Source organism: Symphalangus syndactylus, chromosome 20 (genome assembly GCF_028878055.3).
Source record: "Symphalangus syndactylus isolate Jambi chromosome 20, NHGRI_mSymSyn1-v2.1_pri, whole genome shotgun sequence".
Taxonomy (NCBI): Eukaryota; Metazoa; Chordata; class Mammalia; order Primates; family Hylobatidae; genus Symphalangus; species Symphalangus syndactylus.
Window position 1 is genome coordinate 11183557 of NC_072442.2, and position 23149 is coordinate 11206705.

Sequence of the window (23149 nt, forward strand, 5' to 3'; positions counted from 1 at the left end):
TAACCAACTAACATCATAATGACAGGATCAGATTCACACATAACAATATTCACGTTAAATGTAAATGGGCTAAATGCTCCAATCAAAAGACACAGACTGGCAAACTGGATAAGGAGTCAGGACCCATCAGTGTGCTGTATTCAGGAAACCCATCTCACGTGCAGAGACACACATAGACTCAAAATAAAGGGATGGAGGAAGATCTATCAAGCAACTGGAAAACAAAAAAAGGCAGGGGTTGCAATCCTAGTCTCTGATAAAATAGACTTTAAACCAACAAAGATCAAAAGAGACAAAGAAGGCCATTACATAATGGTAAAGGGATCAATTCAACAAGAAGAGCTAACTATCCTAAATATATATGCACCCAACACAGGAGCACCCAGATTCATAAAGCAAGTCCTCAGTGACCTACAAAGGGACTTAAACTCCCACACAATAATAATGGGAGATTTTAACACCCCACTGTCAGCATTAGACAGATCAACGAGACAGAAAGTTAACAAGGATATCCAGGAATTGAACTCAGCTCTACATAAAGTGGACCTAATAGACATCTACAGAACTCTCCACCCCAAATCAACAGAATATACATTTTTTTCAGCACCACACCACACCTATTCCAAAATTGACCACATAGTTGGAAGTAAAGCTCTTCTCAGCAAATGTAAAAGAACAGAGATTATAACAAACTGTCTCTCAGACCACAGTGCAATCAAACTAGAACTCAGGATTAAGAAACTCAGTCAAAACCGCTCAACTACATGGAAACTGAACAACCTGCTCCTGAATGACTATTGGGTACATAATGAAATGAAGGCAGAAATAAAGATGTTCTTTGAAACCAACGAGAACAAAGACACAACATACCAGAATCTCTGGGACACGTTCAAAGCAGTGTGTAGAGGGAAATTTATAGCACTAAATGCCCACAAGAGAAAGCAGGAAAGATCCAAAATTGACACCCTAACATCACAATTAAAAGAACTAGAAAAGCAAGAGCAAACACATTCAAAAGCTAGCAGAAGGCTAGAAATAACTAAAATCAGAGCAGAACTGAAGGAAATAGAGACACAAAAAACCCTTCAAAAAATTAATGAATCTAGGAGCTGGTTTTTTGAAAAGATCAACAAAATTGATGGACCACTAGCAAGACTAATAAAGAAGAAAAGAGAGAAGAATCAAATAGATGCAATAAAAAACGAAAAAGGGGATATCACCACCGATCCCACAGAAATACAATCTACCATCAGAGAATACTACAAACACCTCTATGCAAATAAACTAGAAAATCTGGAAGAAATGGATAAATTCCTCGACAAATACACCCTCCCAAGACTAAACCAGGAAGAAGTTGAATCTCTGAATAGACCAATAACAGGTTCTGAAATTGTGGCAATAATCAATAGCTTACCAACCAAAAAGAGTCCAGGACCTGATGGATTCACAGCTGAATTCTACCAGAGGTACAAGGAGGAACTGGTACCATTCCTTCTGAAACTATTCCAATCGATAGAAAAAGAGGGAATCCTCCCTAACACATTTTACGAAGCCAGCATCGTCCTGATACCAAAACCTGGCAGAGACATAACCAAAAAAGAGAATTTCAGACCAATATCCTTGATGAACATTGATGCAAAAATCCTCAATAAAATACTGGCAAACCGAATCCAGCAGCACATCAAAAAGCTTATCCACCATGATCAAGTGGGCTTCATCCCTGGGATGCAAGGCTGGTTCAACATACGCAAATCAATAAATGTAATCCAGCATATAAACAGAACCAAAGACAAAAACCACATGATTATCTCAATAGATGCAGAAAAGGCCTTTGACAAAATTCAACAACCCTTCATGCTAAAAACTCTCAATAAATTAGGTATTGATGGGACGTATCTCAAAATAATAAGAGCTATCTACAACAAACCCACAGCCAATATCATACTGAATGGGCAAAAACTGGAAGCATTCCCTCTGAAAACTGGCACAAGACAGGGATGCCCTCTCTCACCGCTACTATTCAACATAGTGCTGGAAGTTCTGGCCAGAGCAATCAGGCAGGAGAAGGAAATAAAGGGTATTCAATTAGGAAAAGAGGAAGTCAAATTGTCCCTGTTTGCAGATGACATGATTGTATATCTAGAAAACCCCATTGTCTCAGCCCAAAATCTCCTTAAGCTGATTAGCAACTTCAGCAAAGTCTCAGGATACAAAATTAATGTACAAAAATCACAAGCATTCTTGTACACCAATAACAGACAAACAGAGAGCCAAATCATGAGTGAACTCCCATTCACAATTGCTTCAAAGAGAATAAAATACCTAGGAATCCAACTTACCAGGGATGTGAAGGACCTCTTCAAGGAGAACTACAAACCACTGCTCAATGAAATAAAAGAGGATACAAACAAATGGAAGAACATTCCATGCTCATGGGTTGGAAGAATCAATATCGTGAAAATGGCCATACTGCCCAAGGTAATTTATAGATTCAATGCCATCCCCATCAAGCTACCAATGACTTTCTTCACAGAATTGGAAAAAACTACTTTAAAGTTCATATGGAACCAAAAAAGAGCCCGCATCGCCAAGTCAATCCTAAGCCAAAAGAACAAAGCTGGAGGCATCACGCTACCTGACTTTAAACTATACTACAAGGCTACAGTAACCAAAACAGCATGGTACTGGTACCACAACAGAGACATAGATCAATGGAACAGAACAGAGCCCTCAGAAATGATGCCGCATAGCTACAACTATCTGATCTTTGACAAACCTGACAAAAACAAGAAATGGGGAAAGGATTCCCTATTTAATAAATGGTGCTGGGAAAACTGGCTAGCCATATGTAGAAAGCTGCAACTGGATCCCTTCCTTACACCTTATACAAAAATTAATTCAAGATGGATTAAAGACTTATATGTTAGACCTAAAACCATTAAAATCCTACAAGAAAACCTAGGCAATACCATTCAGGACATAGGCGTGGGCAAGGACTTCATGTCTAAAACACCAAAAGCAATGGCAACAAAAGCCAAAATCGACAAATGGGATCTCATTAAACTAAAGAGCTTCTGCACAGCAAAAGAAACTATCATCAGAGTGAACAGGCAACCTACACAATGGGAGAAAATTTTTGCAACCTACTCATCTGACAAAGGGCTAATATCCAGAATCTACAATGAACTCAAACAAATTTACAAGAAAAAAACAAACAACCCCATCAAAAAGTGGGCAAAGGACATGAACAGACACTTCTCAAAAGAAGACATTTATGCAGCCAAAAAACACATGAAGAAATGCTCCTCATCACTGGCCATCAGAGAAATGCAAATCAAAACCACAGTGAGATACCATCTCACACCAGTTAGAATGGCCATCATTAAAAAATCAGGAAACAACAGATGCTGGAGAGGATGTGGAGAAATAGGAACACTTTTACACTGTTGGTGGGACTGTAAACTAGTTCAACCATTGTGGAAGTCAGTGTGGCGATTCCTCAGGGATCTCGAACTAGAAATACCATTTGACCCAGCCATCCCGTTACTGGGTATATACCCAAAGGACTATAAATCATGCTGCTATAAAGACACATGCACACGTATGTTTATTGCGGCACTATTCACAATAGCAAAGAGTTGGAACCAACCCAAATGTCCAACAACGATAGACTGGATTAAGAAAATGTGGCACATATACACCATGGAATACTATGCAGCCATAAAAAATGATGAGTTCGTGTCCTTTGTAGGGACATGGATGAAACTGGAAAACATCATTCTCAGTAAACTATCGCAAGGACAAAAAACCAAACACCGCATGTTCTCACTCATAGGTGGGAATTGAACAATGAGAACTCATGGACACAGGAAGGGGAACATCACACTCCGGGGACTGTTGTGGGGTGGGGGGAGGGGGGAGGGACAGCATTAGGAGATACACCTAATGCTAAATGACGAATTAATGGGTGCAGGAAATCAACATGGCACATGGATACATATGTAACAAACCTGCACATTGTGCACATGTACCCTAAAACCCTAAAGTATAATAAAAAAAAAAAAAAAAAAAAAAGAAAAAAAAAAAAAAAAAAAAAAAAAAAAAAAAAAAAAAAAAAAAAAAAAAAAAAAAAAAAAATAAAACCACGAGGTAACACCAAGGGAGTGAGAGAAGAAAAGATGAAGAATGACTGAGGAATGGTCCTTGGTCATTCCAAGTTTCAGGAATGAGGAGGAAGAGGGGAAAGGAAAGAGGAAAGTTAGGAGAAACACTAGGAAAGTGTGACAACCTGCAAGTTAAATCAAGAAAATATATCAAAAAAGGTACAGTGGGCCTTTGGCTCAGATATTGCTGATAAGTGAGTAGAATGATAGTTAATAATTGATCATTGGATTTGGCAGTGCAGAGATCACTGATGGCTGCTACATTTGTCTTGGTGGAGCTGGATAAATACCTGATTGAAGCAGATGTAGGAGAGAATGGGAAAAAAGGATTTAAAAGATAAGCAGCATTGCTAAAAGCTGTCAAAAGAAGCAAATAATTGGAATAAGTGTGCTGGCACTTGGAGGCATCAAGTTACTTTTGTTTTGTTTTTATAATATGGTAGAAAAAGTGATATGCTTGTATGTTTTGGGGAATGGTCCAGTAAAGACTGAAAATTTGAGGAAATAGAAGAGAAGGGAACATTGTTACTGCAATATCCTGGAGGATGCAAAAAAAAATAGCATCAAATATAAAAGGAGTGGGCACTTAACTTTACATAGGAGCATGAATAGTTCATTTATGTGAAGAGGCAGGATGACAGAGTAGGTGGAAACAGACGCTGGAAGGTGGGTAGATGTGCTGATGAGCGTCTAAAAACGTTCTCTTCAGATTAATTCAACATTTCAGTGAAGTAGGAAGCAAGGTCTTCAGCTAAAAGTGAGGTAGAGGGTTTGTGGAAGTATAAGCAGAGAAGAAGAGCTATGAACTACTGTCTAAGAGATGGGAAGGGGAAGAGATTATCACCTTCATGACTAACATTCAATAAAATTTTACTATACTAAATGTCAAGCTGTCATATCTTGGTTAACCTTTATAGCAGTAGTGTGAGCTAATTACTATTATTCCCACTTCACAAATGAGAATACTGAGTCTCAGAGAAAATAGACAACTGTCCCAAGTCACATATTTAAAAAATGATGACATTAATATTCAATTTCACCCTATATGACTTCAAACATGATGCTTTTAATTACATTGTACGGCTTCTACATGTTCCCTTGGGCATACAAGGGTCTCAGAAGAATTAAAAAATATATAAATTATCTCTCTTTCTTGTACATGATAGAATATACTCACATCACATTTGGTTGTTAAAGTCATCTAATGAACATTTCATTCTAAAAAATATGCAAGAGAAAGAAATACTGTAAGTTCAAACAGAAGTAACTGACTTCCTACCATTACCTCTCTTGATATGTAAACCCACATTCGAATTTTTTAACATTGCATATGTTAAGAGGTGGAGAATATTATAGCATTAATTTCAAGGATCCATATATTATACTTCCGGCAATAAAATCTAAGGTTATATTTGATGTTTAGCAGCTGATTACTATAAGCTTTTCTTGAGTTTAATAGTTGTATTGATTATGGATATTTCCAGCATCAAGTAACAGAAAAATCCAAATAAATGTGGCAATAAAAAGAAAAATTTCACCTCCTTATATAATGAGAGGGCTAGAAATAGATGCAGCTAGCTTTGATTCAGCATCTCCAAAATATTAGCTCCATCTCTCTAATTCTCTTTTTTTCCCTCATGCTCACAGGATTACTGCTGCAATTCCAGGCATTATAACCATTGAGACATAAACAAAAAGGAAGAGAGAAACGGTTGCCACCATCAATAGCTGTCTTATTAATTAAGAAAATAAAAGCTTTACCAAGAACCTCCTTCCTCATAAATATCTATTCACATTTCATGAACCAGAAATGGGTTGTGTATCTACTATAGCTGGAAGGGTGGCTGACAAAACACGGCCAAGGAAAAAGGATTGGGAATGGGTGTCGAGCTTATCAACCAGAATACCTGCTTCAATAGTCATTTTAATATTCTAGATATGAAATTTTTACATGAACTTCTGCTGAGCCAAGTCCTCCCATCTTCTTTATATATAGCTTGATGATGAAATTTAAATTGTAAGGCTTTGAATTCTTTCATTAAAAAAAAAGTACTGGATTCTGGCCAGAATTCTCATTTAATGATAAGTTTGAGCCTTGCTTGATTTTTCTCCCATAGTGAGATCCTTTCTATCTTTCTATTAATATCACATGCAAAAATAATAAGTGCTTTTGCATGTCTATCAACATCTTAAAACTCCGGTAGGATCATAGTCACGTGCTAGTAAAAAGGAAACTGGAATAGCAGACAAGGATTGAGTAAGGAATATTGGAGTACAATAGTAGCACAGTTGTAGAGAAATCAAAATAAAGAAAAGAATGTAATGTATACAGTGTTATCTCTTTTTATTATGTACACAATTATCCTCCATCTACTTCAAATTAGATTGAAAAAAGATTACCAAAAAACACATTCATACTTCATATGAAAGGTGAACATAAATGTGTTTTCACCTTTTGGTCGCTATATAGATGTTGTTCTATGTGTTAGAGAGGACTGTGGTGCAAAAACTAAGATGGTAATAATTGTAACTATAAACCGAAACTTTTTTTTTTTTTTAGATGAAGTCTTGCTCTTTCCCCCAGGCTGGGGTGCAGTGGTGCGATCTCAGCTAACTACAACCTTGGCCTCCAGGGTTCAAGCAATTCTCCTGCCTCAGCCTCCCAAGTAGCTGGGATTACAGGCATCTACCACCAGGCCTGGCTAATTTTTGTATTTTTAGTAGAGATGGGGTTTCACCATGTTGGCCAAGCTGGTCTCCAATTTCCAACCTCAGGTGATCAGCCTACCTCGGCCTCCCAAAGTGCTTGGATTACAGACATGAGCCACTGTGCCCAGCCAAGCTGAAACTTTTGAATGCTTATTTTCAACCAGGTTCATAGTTTTAAGTGCCTTAAAAATATTGGCCATGCACGATGGCTCACGCCTGTAATCCTAGCACTTTGGGAGGCCGAGTGGAGTGGATCACTTGAGGTCAGGAGGTCAAGACCAGCCTGGCCAACATGGTGAAACCTTGTCTCTACAAAAATACAAAAATTAGCCAGGTGGTGTGGTGCATGCCTGTAATCCCAGCTACTTGGGAGACTGAGTCAGGAGAATCGCTTGAACCTCAGAGGCGGAGATTGAGTGAGCTGAGATTGCACCACTGCACTCCAGCCTGGGCGACAGAGTGAGACTCTTTCTCAAAAAAAAAAAAAAAAAAATGTATAAATTATTAACTAAGAGGTTTCAGACAAATTGGTCAACTAGACACAGTCAGGAAATGCCACTACCGCTGAGAGAGACTACATTACTCAGTAAACCACCAGAACTCAGGCAGATCTTCAAGAGAAAATGCTGAGTGGCTGGACAGATAACGCTGAACCTGAGACTGAAGAGGGAGGAATCTGGGGACCCTGCACGTGGTACCTGAAATCTGGGTCTAGTTCCTGTCCCCCAGTGGCTCCTGGGTAAAGGTTGAATAAGGGAACTGAGGGCCAGCTTACTCTCACCATGGACCTCTGGGATCCTAGCTATAGGGGACCATGCTCATGGACCTGTGAGCTGGCAGGGGTATCTCCTCAGGGAGCAGGAAGAGACAGGCCTTCAGCAAGCAGAGAGCCCAGGAGATTTTGTGTCCTGTGCAGCTCCGGCCGAGACCTGCCATCCCCACGTGGCCCCTATGCCTTTCTGGGAGGCACAGGCCACATCTGACTGAGAAGCCAGGAGAGAGTCGGGACTGCATCCCCACAAGACTGGGGCATGTCTGCTCTGCAAGCCATCCTGCCAGCTGGCCTCTCCTAGGGTCTATGCTTATGAGTCTGCAGGAGCAGGTGCACAGTGCAGCCCCTGAAGCTCATCCTGAGGGCTGCATCTGAGTACCTTATCAGTGACCCAGGAGCACATTGGATTTTTTAGCATAACCAGAATCACAACAGGAGCCTCAGGTTGTGTCCGTGCCCCAAGGCTGTAGTGTGCAGCTCTGGAGTACTGAGATGAGATCCATGGCTGACACTCAAGCCAGGGAGGAGCCTCAATCCCCATAGTACTGAGAGAGGCAAGATGCATGAGTTACTGGGTTGGGATGGGAGCCAGGTGTGCCTCTCTCTGTAGGGCCAATTTAGAGTATTCTTTCCAACCACAGCTTCTGCCCAAGGGAGCCCCATGGCTGGGAACACCTAACAAAAAAAACGCAGGTACAGACCCAGCAATTGGAGGGGTTTACCCCAAGGCCCAGGAGTGAACCTGGCAAGTGGACCATCTCTCTGCCTCACCAACCACAGAGCATACCTGTGAACCCAAGGAAGTGCAAAAGAGTAATGGGCTGGGTATTAACCTAGCTACAGGCCATAATTCTTATGTAACATCTAACTGGATCTCAACCCTGACTATAATATCAAAACTTTGTGCCACTAATGCATACACCTGTGAGATAAAGTGCAAGATTTCACTGAAACATAAAGATCCTGTACAGAGCCCTGGTCCTCTGAAAGCAATTGGAAGTGAAGCCAATGGACTATACTCAACTTAAACCACAGTTAAAGGAACACCAACTATCCCAGATGAGAAATAATCAGTGCAAGTATTCTGGCAATCCAAAAAGCCAGTTGTCCTTTTATCTCCAGATGAGTACATTAGCTCCCCAGCAATGGTTCTTAAGCAGCTGGAAATAATTAAAATAATATGCATAGAATTCAGAATCTGGGTGGCAAAGGAACTCACCAAGATTCAGGAGAAAGCTGAAACTCAATCCAAGAAGTTTATTAAAACAGTTCAATAGCTGAAAGGCAAAATAGCCATCCTAAGAAGGAACCAAACTGAATTTCTAGAGCTGAAAAACTCACTGAAAGAATTTTATATACAATAGAAAGTATTAACAGCAGAATAGACCAAGCTGAGGAAAGAATCTCAGCACTCAAAGACTGGTTCTTTGAATCAACTCAGTCAGACAAAAATTAAAAGAAAAAAAAAAAAGAAATTTAATAAATGAAAAAAAATTCAAGAAATACAGGACTATAAATGCCCTGAAATAAGGACAGACATTTCAGAAACACTACAGAAGCAGATAAAAGTAATTTCACAATTATTTTGGATTTAAAATGGAGGGAAAAAAACCCTCAGTGATTCTGAGACCTCAAGCCTGAGTGACTTGGAAAATAATCATGCCACCATCGACAAAACAAAATTTTGAGGAAGAAAAGCCCTTTTTGGGGAAAGGATAAATGGTACTATGATTTTGATCTGTATATATTGATATTAAGGAATTGATAAGACACCCTGGTTGAATTGTCCTGCAATCAGTTAGTTTTGTGCACTGGGAGCACAGGAAAGAGGAAGTGGCAAGATAAAGGGTGTGGTAAAGAGAATAATGAACTTTCAGTGATATCACATCCTAATATCAGACCAACAAATAGATTAAGGAGCAAAAGGGAATTAAAGTTGGAGATATAATTAAGGTGAATTATCAGTTGACCTTAAAATAGGGATATTATCCTGGATAATCTAGCTGGGCTCAGTATCATCACAAAAATTCTTAATAAAAAAGGAGAAAGATGAAGAGGAATTTGCAGTGATGTTATGTGAAAAGGATTTAACAAGCCCTTTCGGGCTTTGAGGATGAGAAAAGGGGTCAAAAGACAAGGAACGTGGCTTTTCTAAAATTCAGAAATGGCTAAGAAAGAGATTATTTACTAGACCCACTCAGAAGGAAATGCAAATGCCAACAGCTTGATTTTTAGCCCAGTGAAACTCAGGCAGACCTCTAAACTACAAAACTTTAAGATAATAAATGTGTGTTGTTTAAGCCACTAAATCTATGGTAATGTGTTACAGCAGCAAACATGAACTAATACATAGCGATTTTTGGAATATTCAGGATGAAGATAATAATCAGGAACATTGTGATTCCAAACACTTCCTGAAAGTGGCCTGTGAAACAAAACTGCAGCTTTTTGAGAAAGCAGGAGTTGTAAGTTTTAAGTCCTTAGAATAAGTGTAGAGATATCTTGTTCCTGTACCAGGTTATTCAGAACTTTGGGAGTATACTAATCAGTTCATTGCTGTATAGAATCTTAATCTTGCAAAAAGGAAGTCAGCAAGAATTATCTGAATTTATTCCAGGGTTCATTTTTATCTCCACTATCATCATGCATGATTCACCTCAGCACTGTGAGATAAAGAATTTCTGGTCAGGGATATTGGCTCATGCCTGTAATCCCAGCATTTTGGGAGTCCAGGGTGGGCAGATTGCTTGCATTGAAGGATTTAACACCAGCCTGGGTAATATGGTGAAACTTTGTCTCTAGAAAAAATATAAAAAACTAGCCAGGTGTGGTGGTGTGCACCTGTAGTCCCAGCTACTCAGAAGGCTGAGGTGAGGGGAGACAGTAAGCAGAGATCCAGCCTGGGTGACAGAGCAAGATCCTGTCTCAAAAAAAGAAGAAGGAGGAGAAGGGGAATGGGGAAGAAGAGAGAGGGGGAGGGGGAGGGGGATTGTTGTTGTTAAAGTTTCTTGTCTTGAGGAGAGGAATAAATTGATCAAACTTAGACAACTTAAGCCACCACTGAAAGAATGGAAATAGAAAATTTAGAAAATTTCAAGCTTCTCCTTTCCACAAACTCGCACTCTATTTTCTGGAAACATCCAGCTAATATCTCACAGCATTCAACATGGGCTGCATAACTTATTTTGTGTCCTAGAGTGTCAGTCCTGGTTGCAGAGGAGATGTGGAATTGTTCGTGTTGATTTAAAAATAAAAACTATAGCCGGCTGGGCACGGTGGCTCACGCCTGTAATCCCAGCACTTTGCAAGGCCGAGGCAGGTGGATCACAAGGTCAGGAGATAGAGACCATCCTGGCCAACAAGACGAAACCACGTCTCTATTAAAAATAAAAAAATTAGCTGGGTGTGGTGGTGTGCGCCTGTAATCCCAGCTATTCAGGAGGCTGAGGCAGGAGAATCACTTGAACCAGGGAGTTGGAGGTTGTGGTGAGTTGAGACTGCACCACTGCACTCCAGCCTGGCAACGAAGCAAGACTCCGTCTCAAAAAAAAAAAAAAAAAAAAAAGGAAAAGAAAACACTAAAGCCAAATTAAAATTAAATTTTAAATAGTTTAATTGAGCAAAGAACAACTGATGAATCATGCAGCTTCCTGAGCCAGAGTAGGCTCAGAGACTCCAGTGAAGAGCCATGATGGAAGAAGATTCATGGACAGAAAAAGGGAAGTGACATACAGAAAATGGAGGTGAGGTACAGAAACAGCTGGATTGGTTATAGTTCTACATTTGCCTTATTGGCACACAGTTTGAACAATTGGCCACACTTGATTGGCCAAAACTCAGTGAAAGGCCCAAGAGCAGGCTGCAATCTGTTTAAAATTCCATTTAGGTTATATATAGTTCACAATGTACAGAGAAACCTTTAGGCTGAACTTAAAATATGTAAGGAGGCAGCTTTAGGCTAAACTTGACTTAACAGTGTTTTCATTAGATGCATGAAGCATCTCAGCAAATGGTGCCTCCCTGTTGACCTAGCCCCATTAAGGGGCACTTCTCACATTATTGCTGGTCACTGCCTAGATCTCCTATAAAACTTTCCCCTCAGTAGAATACTGTTAACTAACTCCAGATGGGCATCAGTGGGAAAGGACTATGATATGTGGAGCAGGCATTCCTCTTTTTTACAGCCCAGGTATTTTATTTCCTACAGTGCCAGCACATAAAGCTGTGTCAGGATATCAGATTTCTTTAAGAGGTAGTAAGAAAAAATATATTTCAAAATACTTAACTACACCCTTCCCAAGGTTATAAGAAAAAGCACAATAACATTAACTTATGAAAGTCACTTTATTAACAAATCCCAGTTTTTAGCCTTATTTTCCTCCATTCTAGAAAAACAGCACAATTCTGCTTTTCAAACCAACAGAGAATAAATTTCTATCCCACTTTAGTTACTCTCCCACTCATGCCATCTCCAATCTGCAGCTCCACTTGAGAGCATGGGTGGAACCTAATTTAGCCAATACTTATGCCAGGAAATGTGGTAAGAGAAGGAGGGAAATCCAAAGCTTCAGCAGAACAGTCAAGGGTAGACTTTAGCAAACCAGGTTCTGCCACCTTTGAAGTAAAGAATGAGGATTCTTTTTGCCTTTGCAATGGGTAAATACTGAACTAAACATAAAACAAATAAAAATAGCTTGCACATGACAGGTATTAATTCTTGGTGACTATGCAACTAGTTTCAGAAAAAGTAATATTTTGCATATATGCCACTGATATACTTACTCTTTTCCACAATAGGAATCACAGTTTATTTATATTATGAGAGCTTCAAAAAGTTAATGGAAAATGTAATTATGAAAAAAACCGTGCATCAATTTTAAGAATTTTGCACCAAAATAAACTCATACTAACTTGTTGTGACATGTCTGAGAATGGGGTCTAATTTGAGGCACTAAAAAGGATAAGATATTAGTTTGAAAAGAGCCCTTATCAGAGCAACATGAATTTTACTAAAATTAAAGCAAAAACAAACAACAAATTTATGGTGAAGCTTGGGTGGAAGAATGATGAAGTCATTGATGCTTTACAAAAAGTTTATGGGGACACTGCCCAAAGAAATCAGCAATTTACAAATGGATAACTTGTTTTTTAAAGGAACAGACAATGTTGAAAATAAAACCCTCAGTGGCATACCATCTGTATCAATTTTCAAGGAAAAAGTTAATCTTACTCACGTCCTAATTGAAAAGGACCAACAATTAACAGCAGAAACACAAGCCAACACCATAAACATCTCAACTGATTCAGCTTACACGATTCTGACTGAAACATTTGAGCACACTTTCCACTCAATGGATGTCAAAACCCTTGCACCCAGATCAGCTGTAGATAAAAACAGAGTTTTCAATGGAAATTTAAACAAGTGGAATCAAGATCCTGAAGCATTTCTTTGGAGTTGTAACAGGAGATGAAACATGGCTTTACAAGTATGATCCTGAAGATAAATCACAATCAAAGCAATGGCTACCAAGAGGTGGAGGTGGTCATGTCAAAGCAAAAGCAGACTCATCAAGCACAGAGGTCATAGCACAGTTTTTTGGAATGCTCAAAGCATTTTCTTCATTGACATCCTGGAGAATAAAAGAACCATAACATCTGCTTATTATGATAGTGTTTTGAGAGAGTTAGCCAAAGCTTTAGCAGAAAAACACTTGGGAAAGCTTCATTAGAAAGTCCTTCTCCACCATGACAATGTTTCTGCTCATTCCACCTGTCAAACAAGGGCAATTTTGCAAGTGTTTTATGGGGCTTTATTAGGCATCCACCTATAGTCCTGATTTGGTTCTTTCTGACTTCTTTTTGTTTCCTAATCTCAAAAAACTTTTTAAAAGACAGCCACTTTTCTTCAGTTAATAATGTAAAAAAGACTGTGTTGACATGGTTAAATTATCAGGACCCTTAGTTCTTTAGGGATGAACAAAATGGCTGGTATTACCACTTTTAAAAGTGCCTTAAATTTGATGGAGCTTATATTGAGAAATAAAAAATAAAATTTATATTTATTATTTTTATTTTTAATTCCATTTTCCATGAACTTTTTTTCTTTTCTTTTTCTTTCTTCTTTTTTTTCTTTTCTAAGGCTGAGTTTCACTCTGTCACTCAGGCCGGAGTGCAGTGGCACGATCTCAGCTGACTGCAACCACTGCCTCCTAGATTCAAGCAATTCTCCTGCCTTAGCCTCCTGACTAGCTGGGATTACAGGTGCCTGCCACCACACCCAGCTAATTTTTTGTATTTTTAGTAGAGACGGGGTTTCATCATGTTGGCCAGGTTGGTCTTGAACTCCTGACCTCAAATGATCTGCTTGCCTTGGCCTCCTAAAGGGCTAGGATTACAGGAGTGGGCCCCTACGCCCAGCCTTCAGGAACTTTTTGAAGTTCCCTTGTAATATCCAAAAAACTCCCAGGGCCCTTCCAATGCCAAAACCACACACCTTTATCCCCTGACCCTCTGTCAGTCTTCTGAATTCAAAGCTGGGCTCTGGGACTTACCAGTGTGAGAATGTATGTCCACTAATGTTTAGATAGATGTTGGACAAAAATTTTCAAATTTACATTTTTCACTTCTTGGGCCATGTAAATTCATAGTCAACAACTGCATTCTCACCTGACTTTAGAGGAGGGTATATCTCTCAAATTCTGTGGGTAAAGTATTCATTCAGATGGAAACAGTATGCTGACAAACTTCTCCTGATGAATTGTTTGCTTATTTTCTGAAATGATGACATTAATTGGCCAAGAAGGAGGGTACAGTGTGCAGGACACACATCAAGGGAGTTTCAAGTCTGCTTCCAACTGCTCACTGTCCTTATTGGAAATCCTCATGAGCCTCAATGAAGGGTAAATCTACTTCAGAGTGCCCTTTTTTTTCTCTTCTTTGGGCTATGTGATCTATGGTGCAATTAGCTTGGACATTAACATTGTAAATATGTGACAGCTAATGGTTGCCTGGTATAAATGCTCATAAGATATGCTAAAACTGACAGCTTTAATGTAATCAACTCCATGCAGCAGCCACCTCGTAGGGCTGTAGTTTTGAGTATAGAACATCTGAAGTTACACTTTAATTGGTGGTTGTAATAGTTGCACAGCTGTTTGTAACAGTTCTAGCTATGTTAATCACGGCTGCAATGATGCTTATCGGGAAGTAGCACTAGAGAGGCCAATTCATGAGTATCAACAGTTGTTGATTCAGAAAGTCACATTGTATATTTCCTTACTTAGCATTATATAAAAAGCACACAAAAAAGAATAAATGAAATAAAAAGTTCCAATTCATCCATCTGTAAGTGTGTTTGATTTCAGAAACATTAACAGATTGTTTCCTGAAATGTACAACCAACCCACTCAAAATGAGGGCCCATCATTGTGTTGCCAGAGACTCTGTGTAGAAATATGGGATAAAGTGTTGTTAACCTTCTATAAAAAAATAGTATCTACCAGAATATCCCTGAAGAACTGAATGTGATATATGACACAGAAAATAAGCCACAAGTTTCATGAAAAAGATGAGAACCTCCATGCTGTAAACTGGAAAGAGAGTATTTGTTTTTTTTCTTCACATGCATAATGGATTATCAGTGTGATAAAAGTGTTCAAGAAGTTCCACACCTAGCATCAAGTCAGAATTTCTACTCTGCTGTTACCAATGGGGACATCTTGAGCAAGTCATTTTGTGTTCCTAAGTTTCAGTTTTCTCATCAGCAGAATGAAAGAATAGGAGTCTATTGTTTCTGAAATCTCTTCCATCTCTCATATCTTTTGTACAAACTTGACTGTTATTTTTATTTTTTTTTTACCAGGTCACCCAAGAGCTCTGATCTGGCTTTTTAAAAGCTACTTACTCTCCTGAAGTTTCTAGTTACCAAATAGAAAGACACAACATTCAGAAAGCTAGGGCTTAACAACAGGAGAATAACGAAGAGAACTTTCAGGACAACGGCTGTAAAACACGGCCCAGAAAACACCTAGTTCAGGTGAGAGCCAGTAACAGGAGTTCACTAAGAAGGAGTCTCCCGGCAAACTATCAACGAATGCTTTGAATAGAAGGAAATTACTGATAGGTACTGGATAAAGCCATTGAAACATCTGGATAGAAGAAATGGTAATTGATGCCCTCAAAGAAAGCAAATGGGAAAAAAAAAATCTAGCATATGAAATTTTAACCAAGAAAGGAAATGGGTTTGTGGAATGCTTTTTGGATCAACAATGAGAGTCATAAGATGGCCATTGATTTTTGATGGAACAAAAAAGCTGAAGGGTAACTATATTGAAAACAGAGGAAAGAGAAATTTAGTGTGGAGGTAGGTAAAGGAGCTGAGTGTTTATCCACAGTCTTCCAACTAGACTGTAATTTCCAGACAATGTCAAAGTGATACTGTCTAAAATGGTTAAATCAAGACATTAAAGAGCAAGTACATTATTTGGAAGATAATAGCAGAAAATACAGGAAGAAACAACAAAAGTAAACTAATGAAATAAACATAAATTGGTTTAGGGGAGTATGGTTGTGGGGTGGGGTAGAAAAATTTTTTTATTGATTTGTCATAATTTTTTATCTGTTATAAGCCTTTTAAACTGATGTGTCTTTTTGACATATATGTATTATTGACATGTATATTTGACACATTTATATGGTCTACCCTGAAAAGCAATATTTAGTCTGAAAGTAAACAAAAACTTCACTCCTGCTTTTAGTGATAAATACAAGTCAGAGGCATTAAGAGACTGAGGATTAGTTACGAAATTTCACGTTTCTGGGAACAAATATTTGGAAACCTCAGGGCCCTCAGGGCTCTCTTATTATACCTTCCCATGAACAAGTCACATTCCTCACCATGACTTTGTATCTCTTCTGTTCTCATTGTCAAAAAAATATCTTTCTTCCTCTCCTTGTGTGCCTACTAAATTCTTTTTACATTTAAAAAAACATCAAAAAGATCTTATTAATAAAGCTTTTTGGATTTAACCTTTCCTATTTAGCAGTTTTAATAATGTTGATGTGGCAATTTGAAATTTGCAAAACCCTTTTCACAGTATATTACTTCATTTATTTTTCATTTGGACCATTTATTTGTTAGTGCAATACATTTACTGAGTTTCTACCTTGAGTCAATTACCTTGACAAGAACTGGTGTTAAAAGGCCAGCAAAAGAGGTTTACTGGCCTCGTAGCATTTCACATTTTCAGGAGGAGGCAATCAAACACAGAAGGTATGCGGATTAAGGATATTTGTGCTGTTTGTGCTTGTTTCTGTTTGTTTATTTCAGTCTGAGATAAAAAATGTGATGCATGATTTCTGGCTTGTATATTGGAATCTCACTGTTTCTGTAATGAATATGTTTCAGCTCAAAATATATAATGAGACAAAAATTCATCCATAACTTTATGATTGATTAATCTAATTGCCTTAAGAAAATGTAGCTAGATTTAGTCTTCTTCTTTTCTCTTCTCATCCTCCCTCCCCCTCTCAAGCAACACGTCAACTAACCAACGAGCTGCCTTGCTGCCTCTGCTCTGACCTACGGAAATGGTCAAGGGTAAGTTCACCATAAATTTTCGTGGCTTGCTCAGAGACTGGGGCTTCTGTGATGAATTTTTCTTCCATCCCCGAGGTGATGGTGCCCTGTTGGTGGGATGAACTCTAAGCCTGTATTTTAGTTTTATTTTCCTGGAAAGGATGAGATCTTTACAACAATGCTATGGTTCAATGGGAAATCTGAGTCTCACTTTCCCTATAATGCACTTCTACCCCAGAAGAAAATATGTCTGAATCCTTGAGCTGAGACTCAGACCCAGATCCTCTCATTCCAAAACCTGAGCTGGATCTAGTCTACCATGCATCTCATTTTGCCACTCGCTCAACCCTTATAAGTTGTCAATCTTTAAGGGCAGTGAAAGTATCTCCGTTTATCTTTGTATCTCCATGGCAAACAGCTCAGTATCCTGTACATATAGATGTTCAATGATTATTTTTTTAAATGAAATACTCACTACAGCCTTTTAATGACAGTACTATCTCCGCAATTAAAACTATTTCTTGCTATTCCATTGCCACTTAAATATATTTCACATTTTTCTCAAAAACCGCTTGTACCATTTCTAGGCAGACTGAAACTTTTAAAAGTCATACTCCCTACGCCAGAACCACAAGGGAAATAAGTTGGAAAGCAAGGAAAATAATTTTTAAAATTTCTTTGGTTCTCCAAGGGTTGCATGAGGATGACACAAAGTATTCAGGAGAAACCCAAGTGGATATTTGATTTTCTATAGCAGCTGAGACACAAACCTGTTTCAGTTATGCAAGATCACCCAGAAACCCGAAACCAGTGGAATAGAACTCTTTTCATGTTAAACAAAAGCCATGGAGATGTGCCGGAGACTCAACAAATAAGAAAATATGTTACAGAGTGAAAATCCAAATTTCTGTTGAGTAAATACTGGGGGAAAAAAGGCAATTTTTATTCTAAGAATTTAACCAGTTGGGGAAAATAGCAGAGTCCCTTTAAAAAATCCAGCATATATGTACCAGAAATAAAGATATATAATAAATATTTTTTCCACCTAGTTAAATCATTATTCATTTTCATTAATTCATTCAACAAATATTTATCAAGTCCTACTACAGAAAATTTGGTAAGTATTGAATATTTAAATACATTGCTAAATGTGAGAATATGACCTAGAGGAAAAGTTATATACAGAAACCCTGGAATGAAAGGATACTCTAAGAAGGACCTAAAGTAAAAATAATTGCCTGAAACTGAGTATAATCTTTAACATTGTTTTTAAATATGGTCTTTTTTTGTAGCTTTATTTATTTATTTTTTTTGAGAACGAGTCTCTCTCTGTCACCAGGCTGGATTGCAGTGGTGTGATCTCGGCTCACTGCAACCTCCACTTCCCAGGTTCAAGCAATTCTGCCTCAGCCTCCCGAATAGCTGGGATTACAGGCGAGTACCACCATGCCCAGCTAATTTTCTATTTTTAGTAGAGACGGGGTTTCACCATGTTGGTCAGGCTGGTCTCGATCTCATGACCTCGTGATCCACCCGCCTCGGCCTCCCAAAGTGCTGGGATTACAGGCATGAGCCACCGTGCCCAACCTTTTGTAGCTTTATTAAATGAAATTATAATTGGCATGCAAAAACTGCACATATTTAAAATGTATAATGTAAGAAATTTGACATATGCCTACTTCCCTAAAACCAACACCACAATCAAGATAATGAACATAACCATCCCCCCAAAATTTCCTTGCGTCCTTTTATTAGGATGGTACAAAAGTAATTACGATATTTGCCATTGGAAGTAACAGCAAAAAGCGCAACAACTTTTGCAACAACCTAACACAATTTCTTCCCACTATGCTTCTCAGGCCTTCACCTCAGGCAACTATTAATTTGTATTCTATCAATCTAGATAAGTTTGCATTTTAAACAGTTGTATATAAATAGAAACAAAGTATATGCACTATTTTTGTCTGCAATTTTTCACTCAGTATTATTATAAGGTTGTTCCATATCCTTACATTTATTAATAACCACTCTATTATATTGCTGAGTAGGACTTTATGGTTTACGTATATCACAATTCATGTATCCATTGACCTGTTGACATTCATGTTGTTGACACTGAATGTCAATGTTGACACTGACATTCGTATTGTTTCCAAGTTTGGGATATTAAAAATACAGAAAACGTTCATGTATAGCTTTTGGTGTGAACATGGGCTTTCATTTCTTTTCATTGTTACCTAGAGTAGAATGGCTGGATCTGATGGTCATGCATATTTAATTTTTAAAGAAAGTTACAAAGTGATTCTGAAAGTGACTATACCATTTTGCATCCCAACTATCAGTGTATGAGAGTTTCAGCTGCTCCATCCTGGCCAACGCTTAGTATGGTCAGTCTTTATAATTTTAGCCATCCCAGTGGGTGGAGTAATATCTCATTGTGGCTTTAAATTTCACTTTCCTAATGATTAGTGATATTGATCGTCTTTATTACTATTAATTTAACAATCTGTATATGTAAATGCCCATGATGAGGTGTCTGTTCAAATATTTTGCACTTATATTGAGTTGTTAGTCTGCTTATTATTAAGTTCCAAGTGTTCTTTATATATTTAACAACATAAATTATTTGTCAGATACATTTTACAAATATTTTCTTTTAGCCTGTGCATTGCCTTTACAATTTCCTTTTTCTTTTTTATGCCCTCACTTTAACTTGGGCCTTTACATTTTCTGGACAATGTATTTTTAAATTTTTTCTAAAGTCTAACTTAAGGTCTTTTCCTTTTACAGTTAAAATTTAAGAAATCTTTGACAAATCCAAGTTTTCGTCTATGTTTTCTGATGTAAGATTAGCTCTTCTGTTTAGATAAATGATTTATCTTGCACTAATTACTGTATATGGTGGGAAGTATATGCCAAAGCTCACTTTTTTTTACATATGGATGTTCAGTGGTTTCAGGACTATTTGTTGAAAATATTATTTATTCTCAATGAATTGCCTTGCCATCTTTGTCAAAAATTAGTTTATTATATAGGTGTTTGTTCATTTCTGTAATCTCTATTTTGTTCTGTTTTATTAATCATTTTGTCTTTATTGGTTCCAGTACCAATATTATCTTTGTTATTGTGGCTTTATAAAAAAAGTTTTTCAACTTTGTTCTTTTAAGTTTATTAGCTGTGCTAGTTCCTTGGCATTTCCTTATAAATTTTGAAATCAGCTTATCAATTTCTTAAAAAAAACACAGTTGCAATTTTGATTGGAATTGTGTTGAATATAGAGACCAATTTGAGAGAGAAAACTTAAAATTATTAAGCCTTCTGATTCATGAAAATAAATTACATTGTTCTATTGTCAAATATTAAACCAACCCTGCATTCCTGGAATAAACGCCACTTGATCCCAAAATATTACCCTTTTAATATATTGTTGAATTTAATGTTCTAAAATTGTATTTAAAATTTCTGGCTGGAGTGGTGGCTCATATCTGTAATCCCAGTACTTTGGGAGGCTGAGGTGGGTGGATCACCTGAGGTCAGGAGTTCAAGACCAGCCTGGCCAACATGGTGAAACCCCATCTCTACTAAAAATACAAAAAATTAGCCAGGGCATGGTGGTGGGTGCCTGTAATCCCAGCTACTCAGGAAGCTGAGGCAGGAGAATCACTTGAACCCAGGAGGTGGAGGCTGCAATGAGCTGAGATCATGGCATTGCACTCCAGCCTGGACAACAAGAGCAAAACTTTGTCTCAAAAAAAAAAAAAAAAAAAGAAAAGAAAAGAAAATTCTGTATTAGTGTTCATTCCGTTTGTTTGTCTAGTGTTGGTATCACTGTAAATCTTGCCTCATAAAATGAGCAAAAAAAATTTACTTTTCTTCAATTTTTTGGAAGATTTTGTATGGAATTGGTATTATTTCTTAAATGCTTGGTAGAATTCTCCAGTGATGCCTCTGGGTCTGGAATTTTCATGTTGTGAATATTTTTAACTACAAACTTAATTTCAAATATATATATATATATATTTCAAGTTATCTATTTCTTTTTGATTGAGTTTGAGAGTTTACCCTTTTCAAGAAATTTTTTTCATTTCATTTAAGTTGTCAGACTTACTGACCTAAAATTGTAATATTTCCCTAGCAGTTTTCTAATATGTACAGAATCTATAGTGATATCATTCCTCTTATTTTTTGTATTTGGTAACTTGTGTGTATTTTTATTTTCTCCCATCTATCTCATGAGGGGTTTATACATTTTTACTGACCTTCTGAAAGACATCCTTTTTAAATTTCATTAGTTTTTTTCTCTATTATTTCTCTATTATTGACTCCATTTATTTCTTCTTAAATTTTCTGTCTACTGCTCACTTTGAGTCTAATTTGCCCTACAGTTTCTGATTTCTTCAGATGGAAGCTCGGGTCATTTAAGAACTTCCTGTTTTGTTGCCGCTGTTGTTGTTTCTAACAGAGATATTTGGTTCTATATACTTTGTTCTAGATACTGTTTTATCTTCATTCTAAACATTTTTATATGCTTTGTTTTTATTTTTACTCACTTCAAGATACTCTAAATTCTCTTTGATTTAGAGAGGGGTCAATTATATGACTCATTTGTTTCCCCTCTCTTTGATTTCTTTTGATTTATGTGGTCAGAGAAGATGCTTTGTCTAATTTAAATCGTCTTAAATTGATCGTGACTTATGGCCTATTTAAAAATATTGCTTGTTTTGGTAACTGTTCCATGTGTACTTGAAAATAATATGTGTTATTCTTTTTGGGGGTGCAGTGCTCATATTGTGGTCTCTTATTCTTTTTGTGTTTCATTTTGGACAATTTCTATTGATTTCTCTTCAAGTTTATTAATCTGTCATCTACAATATTTAATATATTATTAACCTCCAATGCATTTTTTTTCTCTTCAACCATCACAGTTTTCATTTCTGAAAGTTTGATTTAGGTCTTTTTATATCTTCCATGCCTCTATTTAATAAATTCAATTTTTTAACCTTTTAGAGTATATGAGATAAAATAATAATAATTATTTTAATATCTGTTGATTCTATCATTTGTCATTTTTGAATCTGTTTCTACCAATTGGATTTCCACCTTCTGTGTCATATTTTCTTGCTTTTTTGCATGCCTAGGCATACGTGACTAGATGAGAAACATCGTGATTTTCACCTTATCATGGTGAATACTTGTCCTGGCTCTTTTGTGTTTCTGTAAATATTTTTAGTTTTGTTCTGGGATATCGTTAAGTTACATGGAATCAATTTGATTATTTCAAGGCTTGCTTTTAAGCTTTCTTAGGTGACATTGGAGAAGAAAACATTAGGGCTAGTTTTGCTCCACAATTGAGGCAACGATCCTCAAAGTACTCTACCTAATGTTCCTGGATAAATAAGATTCTCAGTCCGGCTGGTAGAAGTACTGGTACTCTGTGAACGGAAAATTGGTTCCTTTTTTCTTATGTGGATGGTTATTTCCCTTGTCATGGGTAGTTTCATCACACATAGCACCGAGCAACTCTAATGGCACATATTGTAGATTTCTGAAACTCCTTCTTCAATGACTACTCTGGGACTTTGAGCTGCCTTGGACTCTCCAAACTTGGTCCAAACTCTATTTCCTCATCTCAAGGAGACCCCACATGCTGCCTGTGCTGCTACCAGCGTCAATTATTTGACTCATTTGTATCCCCTTTGTCAGTATTACTGTCCTCTGGTGCCCGATATCTCCTGTCAGACATCCATTGGTTAATACGTTTGTCCAATATTTTTATTATTTGAGGTGGGAGGAAAAATTGGGTCTCCATTACTCTATCTTGTCCAGAAATAATAATGAAGACACTTGATTATTAATTTGTTCAACAACTGGACATTTTTGGTCTAGTTTGTAATTCACTTTATCATTCTCTACCCCATATCTTCAAAG

The 23149-nt window shown here is 37.4% G+C and overlaps 1 long non-coding RNA gene across 1 annotated transcript in view; it reads right to left on the reverse strand.

Moving 5' to 3' along the window:
- Positions 1-23149, reverse strand: part of LOC134735380 (uncharacterized) — a 76162-nt gene that overhangs the window by 5372 nt on the left and 47641 nt on the right. The window contains exon 2 of the long non-coding RNA XR_010118421.1: positions 5341-5381. This is a non-coding gene — a long non-coding RNA (uncharacterized lncRNA). The remainder of the gene's footprint in view (positions 1-5340; positions 5382-23149) is intronic.